Source organism: Colobus angolensis, unplaced genomic scaffold (assembly GCF_000951035.1).
Source record: "Colobus angolensis palliatus isolate OR3802 unplaced genomic scaffold, Cang.pa_1.0 Scaffold161, whole genome shotgun sequence".
NCBI lineage: Eukaryota > Metazoa > Chordata > Mammalia > Primates > Cercopithecidae > Colobus > Colobus angolensis.
In genome coordinates this window covers 7,663,694-7,673,914 of record NW_012114722.1, presented here as the reverse complement: position 1 = coordinate 7,673,914, position 10,221 = coordinate 7,663,694, and the positions used below count along the sequence as shown (strand labels likewise).

General features: G+C 37.5%; 1 pseudogene; it reads left to right on the top strand.

The window, feature by feature from the left end:
- Positions 1-9,678: 9,678 nt before the first annotated feature.
- LOC105508409 lies at positions 9,679-10,021 on the top strand (annotated as a pseudogene).
- The last annotated feature ends 200 nt before the right edge of the window (positions 10,022-10,221 follow it).

Sequence of the window (10,221 nt, the reverse complement as noted above, 5' to 3'; positions counted from 1 at the left end):
GTTTTGATTTCTGCTATAATTTCATGGTTTACTTAAAAGTCATTGAGGAACAAGTTTAGTTTCCATGTAATTGTAATTGTGTGGTATTGATTTCTATTCTTATTCCACTGTGGTCCAAATGCATTCTTGGTATGATTTTAATTTTTTTGAATTTATTGAGCTGCTTTATAGTCAAGCATATGGTCAATCTTAGAATATGTTCTGTGTTAAGATGAGGAAGATGTATATTCTGTGGTTGATGAGTGGATTATGTTGCAGATATCTACTAAGTCCAGTTGGTCAAGTGTCAAATTTAAGTGCAGAATTTATTAGTTTTCTGCCTCAATAGTTTGTGTAGCTCACTCATTGTGGTGTTGAAGTTCTCCAGTATTATTGTGTGGCTAAGTTTTTTATAGGTTTAGAAGTACTTGTTTTACAAATCTGGGGGCTCCAATGTTGAATGCATATACATTTAGGGTTATTAAGTGGTCTTGCTTGGTTTAACATTTTATCATTATGTAATACCCTTATTTGTCCCTTTATATTGTTGTTGGTTTAAAGTCTGTTTTATCTTTTATAAGAATAATGACCTCTGCTTTTTGTTGTTGTTGTTTTCTGTTTGCATGAAAAATCTTCCTCTATTCTTTTACTTGGAGCCTATGCACATTGTTACAGGTGAGACGTGTCTCTTGAAGACAGCAGACAGTTGAGTCTTGCATTTAATCCAACTTGACACTCTGTGCCTTTTAACTGGGGTGTTTAGACTATTTACATTCAAGGTTATTATTGATATATAAAGTTTGTATCCTACCTGAATGTTGTTAGGTGGTTTCTTTGTTGTCTCTATTGTGTAGCTGCTTCATAGGGTCTCCAGACTATGTACTTAAGCATGTTTATGTGGTAGCAAGTATCATTCTTTTGTTTCCATGCTTAGAATTCCTTTAGGAAACTTTCATATGGCTGGTCTAGTGGAAACAAATTCCCTTAGCAATTGCCTGTCTGAAAAAGATTTTTTTCTCCTTCACTTGTAAAGTTTAGTTTAGTTGAATACGAAATTCTTTATTGAATTTTCTTTTCTTTAAGAATGCTGAAAATAAGCCCCCACTTTCTCCTGGTCTGTGAAGTTTCTGCTGAGAAGTCTGTTTTTACACTAATAGGATTCCCCTTGTAAGGGACCTGATTGTTATCTCTAGCTGTCTTTAAGATTTTTTCTTTCACATTGACCTTGAAAATTCTGATGACTATTTGTCTTCGTGGTGGTTGTCCTGTATAGTTTCTCATAGGATTCTCTTAATTTATTGAATTTGTATGTGGATCTCTATCATAATTGGAAAAATTTTAGTGAACTGTATCCTCAAATATGTTTTCCAAGTTGCTTACTCTTTCTCCTCCTCTCCCAGGAATGTCAATGTGTCATATATTTGGTCTCTTTACATAATCCTATATTTCTCAGAAGCTTTCATCATTTTATAATTATCTCCTTTGTCTGACTGAGTTGAGTTGAAGGACTTGTCTTTGCACCCTGAAATTCTTTCCTTGGCTTTGTCTATTCTGTTGTTAAGGCTTTCAGCTATATTTTGAAATTCCTGTAGTGAATTCTTTAATTCCAGAAGTTCAGTTTGGTTCTTCTTGTAAAGAGCTATGTCATCTTTCAACTACTGAATAATTTTACTCACTTTATTGGATTGGATCTCCATTTTATCTTTAATATCACTGAGCTTCCTTCCCATCCACATTCTGAATTCTATGTCTGTCATTTCAAACATTTCAACCTGGTTGGGATCCTTTGCTATGGAGCTACTGTGAATATCTAGAAATAAGAAAACTCTCTGACTTCTTGACTTGCTGAAGTTCTTGCACTGGTTCTTTCTCATATGAGAAGCTGGCATTCCTTTATCTCTTTGAAACCGCCATCATTTAAATGACGTTGTTTTTTTGCTTATATATTATACTTTCCCCTTGGTTATGTGACCATTGTATATAATGTCTATAGTTGATTAGTTTCATTTCTGGGTGCTTTCAGAGGGCCAAAGCTCTGTATGAGTTCCATAGTTATGACTGACTTTCTACATTGGGTTTCACAGTGTGAAATGAATTCACTTTTGTTTAGTAATGTTATTCAGGCTGTGATCCAGTAGACAGTGCTTAACAGTGAGGGTCGGCAGATAGGCTCATACACAGCAGTGCTCTGAGAAGGGAGAGATGGGGATGTGCAAGAAATAACTCCCACACCAAGTCTGTTCCTGGGCCTTGGGAGAACCCCTTTTAATCACTGGTGCTGTGCTCATTTTCTCTTAGCTCCAAGGGGAGCCCTGGCAGCCTGCACTCCTCCTCCCGTAAAGGTGGCCAGAGCCAAAGTTTAGGTCACCAGGATTCCTGCAACTCCTCAGGGACCCATTGGTTTTCTGAGCTTAGCAAAGACAGAGCAGGTTGTGGGGTATATCTGCAGGTGATCTGGTGATATAGTGGATCAAAGGTGGAGGGTGGCAAAGGGATCCCAGTATCTAGCCGGATCAGCTAGCTTTGTCTCAAACCTTCTGCACTCAGATTGCTGGCATGTTCCAGGTGATCAGGGCCATGGGGCTCACTCAGGCAGAAACCATGGCTGGCCAACAGGCTCCACCTTTCCCTGACTGATCTTGCAGAGGGAGGGACATTTAGCTCCTACACCAGCACATTAATCCACACCTCACTCTTCTCTGTGTTCTAAGACTTGGGGTTCCCCCCTACACTTGAACTCTAGCCAAAAATCTCAGCTCAATAACTATGGTTAGTGTCCTCAAACCCTAGGAAGTTGAAACTAGTCCTGTGGCTTTGTCCTCTGGCCTCTTGGGGCCAAACACTGGCTGTACCAGGCTGCTGAACTGCTCTCCAACTGCTGGCAAAACAATCAGACAGAATAGTGGAGGCTGTGCTGTGTGCATTCTCTTGTGGGAGCTGAAAGGCAGCTTGCTTTGTGATGGGCCGGTGAAAAAGGGGGCATGCAGATCAGTTGCACCTTGGTGCCGCAGGAAAGCCAGCCTTCCTCTCTCCCAGCCAATACTCAGGAGGAACTACACCCATTCAAAGCAAGATGGAGAACCTTTGGGGATGGGCACTTATGGTCACGTTTTGCTGCAGTTGCCCTGTGTGCCGTATAACATTTTGGTTCTGTGCAAGTTTATTCTCTGCCTCTGCCTACCGTTTAGGCAGTTCCCTCTGTCAACAGAAATGTCTATGAGGGTCACAATATCTCTTGGAGCTAGGATTCCAGAGACTCACGGCAGGAATGTGATGTCACAGAGTTCCTTCCTTTACCTCTTCCTTAGGACCTGTTCAGAACCAAGAGCCTGGTCTTGTGACTCTATGTGGACTTCTCAGCTTCCTGTTTAACCTTGGAGTTGTGTTGTATCTTTGTCAATTTTCAGTGTTTTCTCTAAAAGATCAGTTTGAAGTGTAGTTGTTTACCCAAGATTTTGGTTTCTCTCAGTAAAAGAGGAGCTTCCCAGCTGCATCTAGTTGGCCATCTTCTCTCTTCCATCAAGAAACACTTTAGACAACCTACATTTATCACTGTTTAATTGAGCAAAGCATAATTTATAAATTGGACAGCCTCCCAGACTAGAATATGTTCAGAGAATCTCCAGTGATATCTCATGGTTGAAAAATATTTGTGGATTAAAAAACGAAAGCTGAAAGTGAGGTCCAGAAACAGCTGGATTGGATACAGCTTGGTGTTTTGCTTATTTCAAAATGGGTTGAAGAGTTGGTTGCCTTTGACTGGTCAAAACTCAATGATTGGTACAAGAACAGGTGCAGTCTATTTTTAAACCTGGTTAGATTACAGTCCATTGTGTACACAGAAATCTTTAGGTTGAATTCAAAATAAGGTGGCAGCTTTAGATTAAACTTAACAATTCTAAAGAGTAATCTTGAATATCTTTGTGTCAAAGCACCTCAAATTTGTAGATGATTACTCTAGAAGAATTACTATTGAGAAGAGAAGATACGATTAGGCAAATGTTTATATAGTTTATGTGACTTGAAAAATTAAGCTCAGTTTCTAGAAAAAAAGCTGAATATAAAGAGTCTTATGTGAGAAACAACATAATGAAAAACTTGATATTACATACTGATTAGGGAGTGATGTAGGAGGATGTAAAAGTGATTTTCAAGTTTGAAGACTGAAAACTGAAAAACAATGGGTAACCATTAAAAAAAATGGGTTATGGTTTATTAGATAATGGGCTAAAAGTTTTGACATTTTGAGAGTGAGATCTTGATAGAACTTCAAAATGCAAATAGCCAACTATCAAATAGAAATATAAGAAACAGTGTTCCAGGCCAGGCGCAGTGGCTCACGCCTGTAATCTCAGCACTTTGGGAGGCCAAGGCGGGTGGATCACGAGGTCAGGAGATCGAGACCATCCTGGCTAACAGGATGAAACGTAGTCTCTACTAAAAATACAAAAAAACTAGCCAGGCGTGGTGGTGGTCTCCTGTAGTCCCAGTTACTTGGGAGGCTGAGGCAGGAGAATGGCATGAACCCGGGAGGCAGAGCTTGCAGTGAGCCGAGATCATGCCACTGCACTCCAGCCTGGGCAATAGAGCAAGACTCCATCTAAAAAAAAAAAAACAGCATTCCAGAGAAGTTTGAACTAAGTATCCTAATTATACACATAAAAGTGATAATTAGGATAATAACATTAAAAAATGATATAAGGAGCAAAGTAAAATTAAATCAAGGGCAGAGTCTTATATTAAGGAGCAGCAGGAAAAAACTGTTATTAGAAAAGCAACAATAAGCCTAGTTGAAAAGATGAGAGGAGAAACAAGATAATAAAAGGTCACAAACTATAAAGTTTAAGAGTATTTCAATAAAAAAGGGATCATTAGTCAACTACTGCAGGGAAATAAATTTTAATGACAACTACAAAATTAGTTTTATCATTTGGAAATCACTTCAAAGAATAGTCTTAATAATGAGTAAGAGAAAGAAATCAGATTACAAATAAATAAAGATCAGATCAAGGTTGCCAAAACAAAGGAAATAATTGTATAAAGTTTTAAAAAATGTTACACAAACAAGAAGCCAGAGGTAGGCAGAACTTGATGTTTAAGGCTGCTTCTTAAGAACAGGACTAAGAGCGAGGTGGTGAAGTTGATTGTTCCACCCACTGAAATCTCAATAACAATTTGGAGATAGTTGGTCCTGGGGAGATTATTCAGACAGAAGGATCTCAATTGTAAGAGATTTAAGGAGTGGTCAGTCCTTCTTTAGAATCTTTTCTTTTTTTTTTTTTTAAGAAAATAAAAGGCTTAAATCCTGAGTCCACAGTCCCAAGACTGAACTACTGAGCACTTCTCCAGCTCCAGTGAAGATAGGGTATAAGTAAGTCAAAAACAGCAGGGTGACCAGTAGGTAAACAAGACAAGTGGCAGGACTCTAGTCTTGGAGTAAAAACTAGACATAAAGAATAACCTGTCAAAATTAAGAAATATAAACTAAGACAAAAACCTGCATCTGGTGAATGAAATGTTAGGGCTCAGAAATCAATACTCCAAAATATGATACATTGATATTCTGAAGAAACTTCACTGTCTCTATGACTTTCTTCCCCCACATACTCTCTCTCCCAAAACCTTCAGATTTTTTTTTTCTTAAGATCCAGATCCACCAAGGAGAACATTTTTTTTCCTTCTCTATAAAGCAAAGAGTATAATCACATCTTAACAAACCCTTTCACAAGATAATACACGAGTTATCGGTTCCCTGATCTGATTATTCTTCCTAGTGATCCCCTTAACAGATTTTCTCTTCTCCCACCTTTCATAACCTTTTTTTGCCAGGATGGTATATAAGTTCCTGAACTCCACTGGAGAGTGGGAAATCATTCTGTGATGCTCCCCATCTGCACAACAAAGGTGTATGCTTTTTCTCCTATTAATCTACCTTATGTCAGTGATTTTCAGCAAACATTCAGACAGCAAGAGGAAAGTCTCCCTTGGCCTCTATGAAACTAACGTGCAGATGCACAATACATCTGCGAATCCAAGGAAGCACATTCTGAAGGGTCTATCTCAGTGAAGCAGATTCTAGACTGTCTGGCAGCAAGACTTTTGGGGGAACTCAATATATAGCTATTACTACTCATGTCACTAGAATTAGCACTACAGCCTTTGATGTAATGTATATATCATTTTGGATCAACTAAGGACCAAGTTTTCAGCTCGTAGGTGTCCAGGTGGAAACAGCTGGCACTGCAGAGGCTGAGAAATCAAGGTATGTCTTGACAGATGGGGTAAAGTTTTCATTTTGTTTTCCTAAAGATAATTAAAACATATGTATAACAGAAATGAAAAAAACAAACAGTTGAGTAGAAGACATTAAGTATATAAGAGAAAGGACAAAATTTGTGGAGGGAAGTAATGAATTAAGTGAAGAAATGTTATTTTTTTTCAAATTAGGTACCAGTCTAGGTGCATATTATAGATTGGTAATCAGTAAATACAAGGATATGACTTTATGAAGCTTAAAATCTAGTAGAGGAGACAGAAATATATGTATATGTTATATATATCTATATCTATAGATATATATACTTATTTATTTATAAGGTTACTAAATATTGCCCCAATACTAGCTCAGCACTTTAGCCTTCCGTTTTGAACCAAGAGGAAATTCTCTAGAACTAGGTTAATATAGCTTAATAGAGCAAAACAAGGCACCGAAAATGGCTAGATTAGTCTATGTGACTCATAAAGTATATATAGATGGTGATTGATGTATATATATGTGTGTGTGTGTGTGTGTGTGTATATATATATGTTGATAAGACTTCTGTAGAAGAGAACTGAATGTTGTGAAAAAAAACATGCAAAAGGGGAGAAATTAGACAGCTGATTTACATCAGGTTGTAAAGGAAGACCGGCTTTAAGAGGTTTCATTGGAGCTAAGATCTTAATAAGTTGGCTGAACAAGGTGCTGACCAGCTGGAAAAGCCTTTCAAGTAGAAATAACAGGAAAATAAAAACTCTCAGAAGAGATAATAAATTTAGCATATGGAGGGTCATAAAGTGGCTGGAGCATATCATGTGAGGGAGAAAGTAGCAGAAAGTACGGGGGAGTCAGTAAAGGTTCAGATCACGCAGGGTTTTACAGGTTTTAATAAAGAGTTTGACTATTAAATTCTAAAGTGTAAACGGAGAAGACATTGGAGGATTTGAATGAGACAGTGAAATTTTCTAATTTACATTGTTAAAAGACTATTCTCATTGCTGTATGAACAGCAATAATTAGGTGGAGAGGGGAACTGGGTGCAACAACAACAACAACAACAAAAAACAAACAAACAAAAAATAAGGCTATTTTAATATTCAGCCAAGAGATGAGGGTGGACTATCCTAGGCTGGTGATGGTGGGGAGAAAGAGAAATGGAGAAGTGGGATATTCCTTGGAAGTAGAAATTTCAAAACTTTGATGGATTAGATGTGTGTGAAGACCGGAAGAAAGGTGTCCAGAAAGAAATCAGATTTATAATTCAGGCATTTACTTGATGGGTTGATTATGTTAAATCAATGTGGCAGATGGGAATCTAGTGATAGAAATGACAATTTATTTAATCCACTGACATATGATGAGATTAAAATTGAGTAGTAGATTAGAATGACCTATGCTTGGATCATTTTCTGTTTATCATTATTCAGACATAACTAAAAAATAATGCATATAAAATAGAGGATTCTAGTTTGGGATTTTTGTCATGAATCAAAATTGAAACAGTTGAAACTCAATTGTGTTGAAGTAGGTAGGCAGATTTTAAAATACTATCTACTATAGAAATTCTTAAAATGCAAACCTACTTTATTAAATGCCTTTAAACTCCATGTTGCCTGCCATAAGATTGTTTGGAAAGACTAAATGATTTAATTGGAAGCATCAATTAAAATAAGACATATTACTTTATATGTTAAACATTATATATTATATATATATATATATATGTACAGAATTTAAGGATTTGACCCAGTTGTTCCTCAGAGGGTAGGGTCAAGTTTTTGTTACAACAAGAATATGTCTCTAAGAACTATCTTTACAATACAAATTTCAATTAACTGTGGCATTTCCTTTCTGCTGTAAATAAAGCTGGCTATTGAATAAATTGTGAAGTACAAAAACCTCACCTTACAAATTACTCTAATCCATTTTTGCACTTCTTTCTACACATTTCCTGGGAATTTAATATTCTGTTTCTCCCTCTGGCTCTTCTTCCTCTATAGCAATTGTGGCATCTTATGCAAGACTTACATCCTCTGCACTCCTATGTTATGAATATTTTCTTTTCTATATGACCCAAAGATGATATAACCAAGCAATTCTACTTCTAGGTATATGCTCAAAAGGTTTACATACTGGTACTCAAAAAATTACTTGTACACAAATGTTCATAGTAGCATTATTCAAAATAGACAAAAGTTAAAAACACCCCAAATGTCCATGGGCAGTTAATGAATAAACAATTTGTGGTATATAAGAAAATATCCAACCATAAAAAGGAATGAATTAGTGATACATGATATAACTTGAAAAACATTTATGCTAAGTGAAATACGCCAGACAGAATAGATCACATACTGCATGATTTTATTTACTTCTTCATACCCCTATCAAAACTGATTCACAGATGACATGATTCTGTGTATGGAAAATCCCACAGGATCCACCAAAACCTAATAGACCTAATAATGAATTTAGCAAAGCTTCTGGGTAAAAACCAACACATAAAAGTCAGCTGTCTTTTTATATACTAATAATGAACAATCTGAAAAGGAAATAATGGAAATAATTCCATCTACAATAGTGTCCAAAAAAGTTAAGTATTTAGGAATAAATTCAACCAAATATGAGAACAGCTCATACACTGAAAACTATAAAACATTAATAAACTAAAGAATACATAAATAAATGGAAAGATATCTCATGTTTTTGGATTAGAAGACTTACTTTTGTTAAAATGGCAATGCTAACTTCAAGCAATCTATAGACTCAATGCAATCATAAAAATTCTAAGAGCCTTTCTGCAGAAACGGAAAACCCAATTCTTGAATTCATATGAAATTGCAAAGAGCCTTGAATATTAAAACACTCACAAAGTAGAGAAACAAAATTGAAGGACCATCTTTTTCAAATTTTATAACTTACTACAAAACTACAGTAATTAAACGGTATGGTCCTAGCATAAGAACAGACATATGCACTGATGGAACAGGATTGACAGTCCAGGAATAATCATATATATATGTATGGTCAGTTGATTTTCAACAAGGATGCCAAGATTATTCAATAGGTAAAGAATAGTTTCCTTAAGAAAATGGTGCTGTGACAAATTGATATTCACAGACAAAATAATAAAGTTGTAGCTTTATACAAAATTATACAAAAAATATACATTATGTATATATACATATACAAAAATGTACTTAAAATTTTATCAAAGACTTAATTTAATTATAAGAGCTAAACTCTAAAACTCCTAGGAAAAAAAAGGGTTTTCTTGAGTTAAGCTGAAGGAAGGAAGCAGGAACAGCGGGAAGGACCAGAAAACAGGGGGGGTTTCCCCTATCTATACTGAAGGAGCCAAAGAGCGAACCAAAGCCTGCAGGAGGCATCTTCAGACTGCGAGGGGCTCCCAGAGGGTTCTGGGACAGTGCAGGCTCACCATGCTGCCTTGCCTCTCCCTGCTTCTCCTAATGGAGCTGTCCGTGTGCACTGTGGCAGGTGATAGTGGAGAAGAACAGACATTCAGCACTGAAGCAGAGACCTGGATAACTGTGGCCTTGGAAGAAGGCGCTGGCCCCAGCATTCAGCTCCAGCTGCAGGAGGTGAAGACGGGCAAGGCAAGCCAGTTCTTTGGGCTGATGGGGAAGTGAGTGGGAAGAAGACCTCTGATCCAGCCAAGGAGAAAAAAAGCGTTGTCAGCTGGAACACACGCTCCAGGGCCTCCTGGGCAAGAGAAGCCTATCCACAGAAGGCAGAGAGGATGAGGCCCAAGGTTCAGAGTAAAAGCCCCCACTGCAGACTTCCCAGGGGACGTGGTGCCGCTTCTTCCTACCTGGATGTCACAGCTGACAAGCCAGCAGGCCAACTCTCTTCTCTGTGTCTCGTGTCCTCATCACTGGCACTTCACATAAGGCCCACACTGAACCCACCGGGCTTCTTCCTGGACTCTCGGTGTCAGGCAGCAGTCCTGCATAAATGCATGA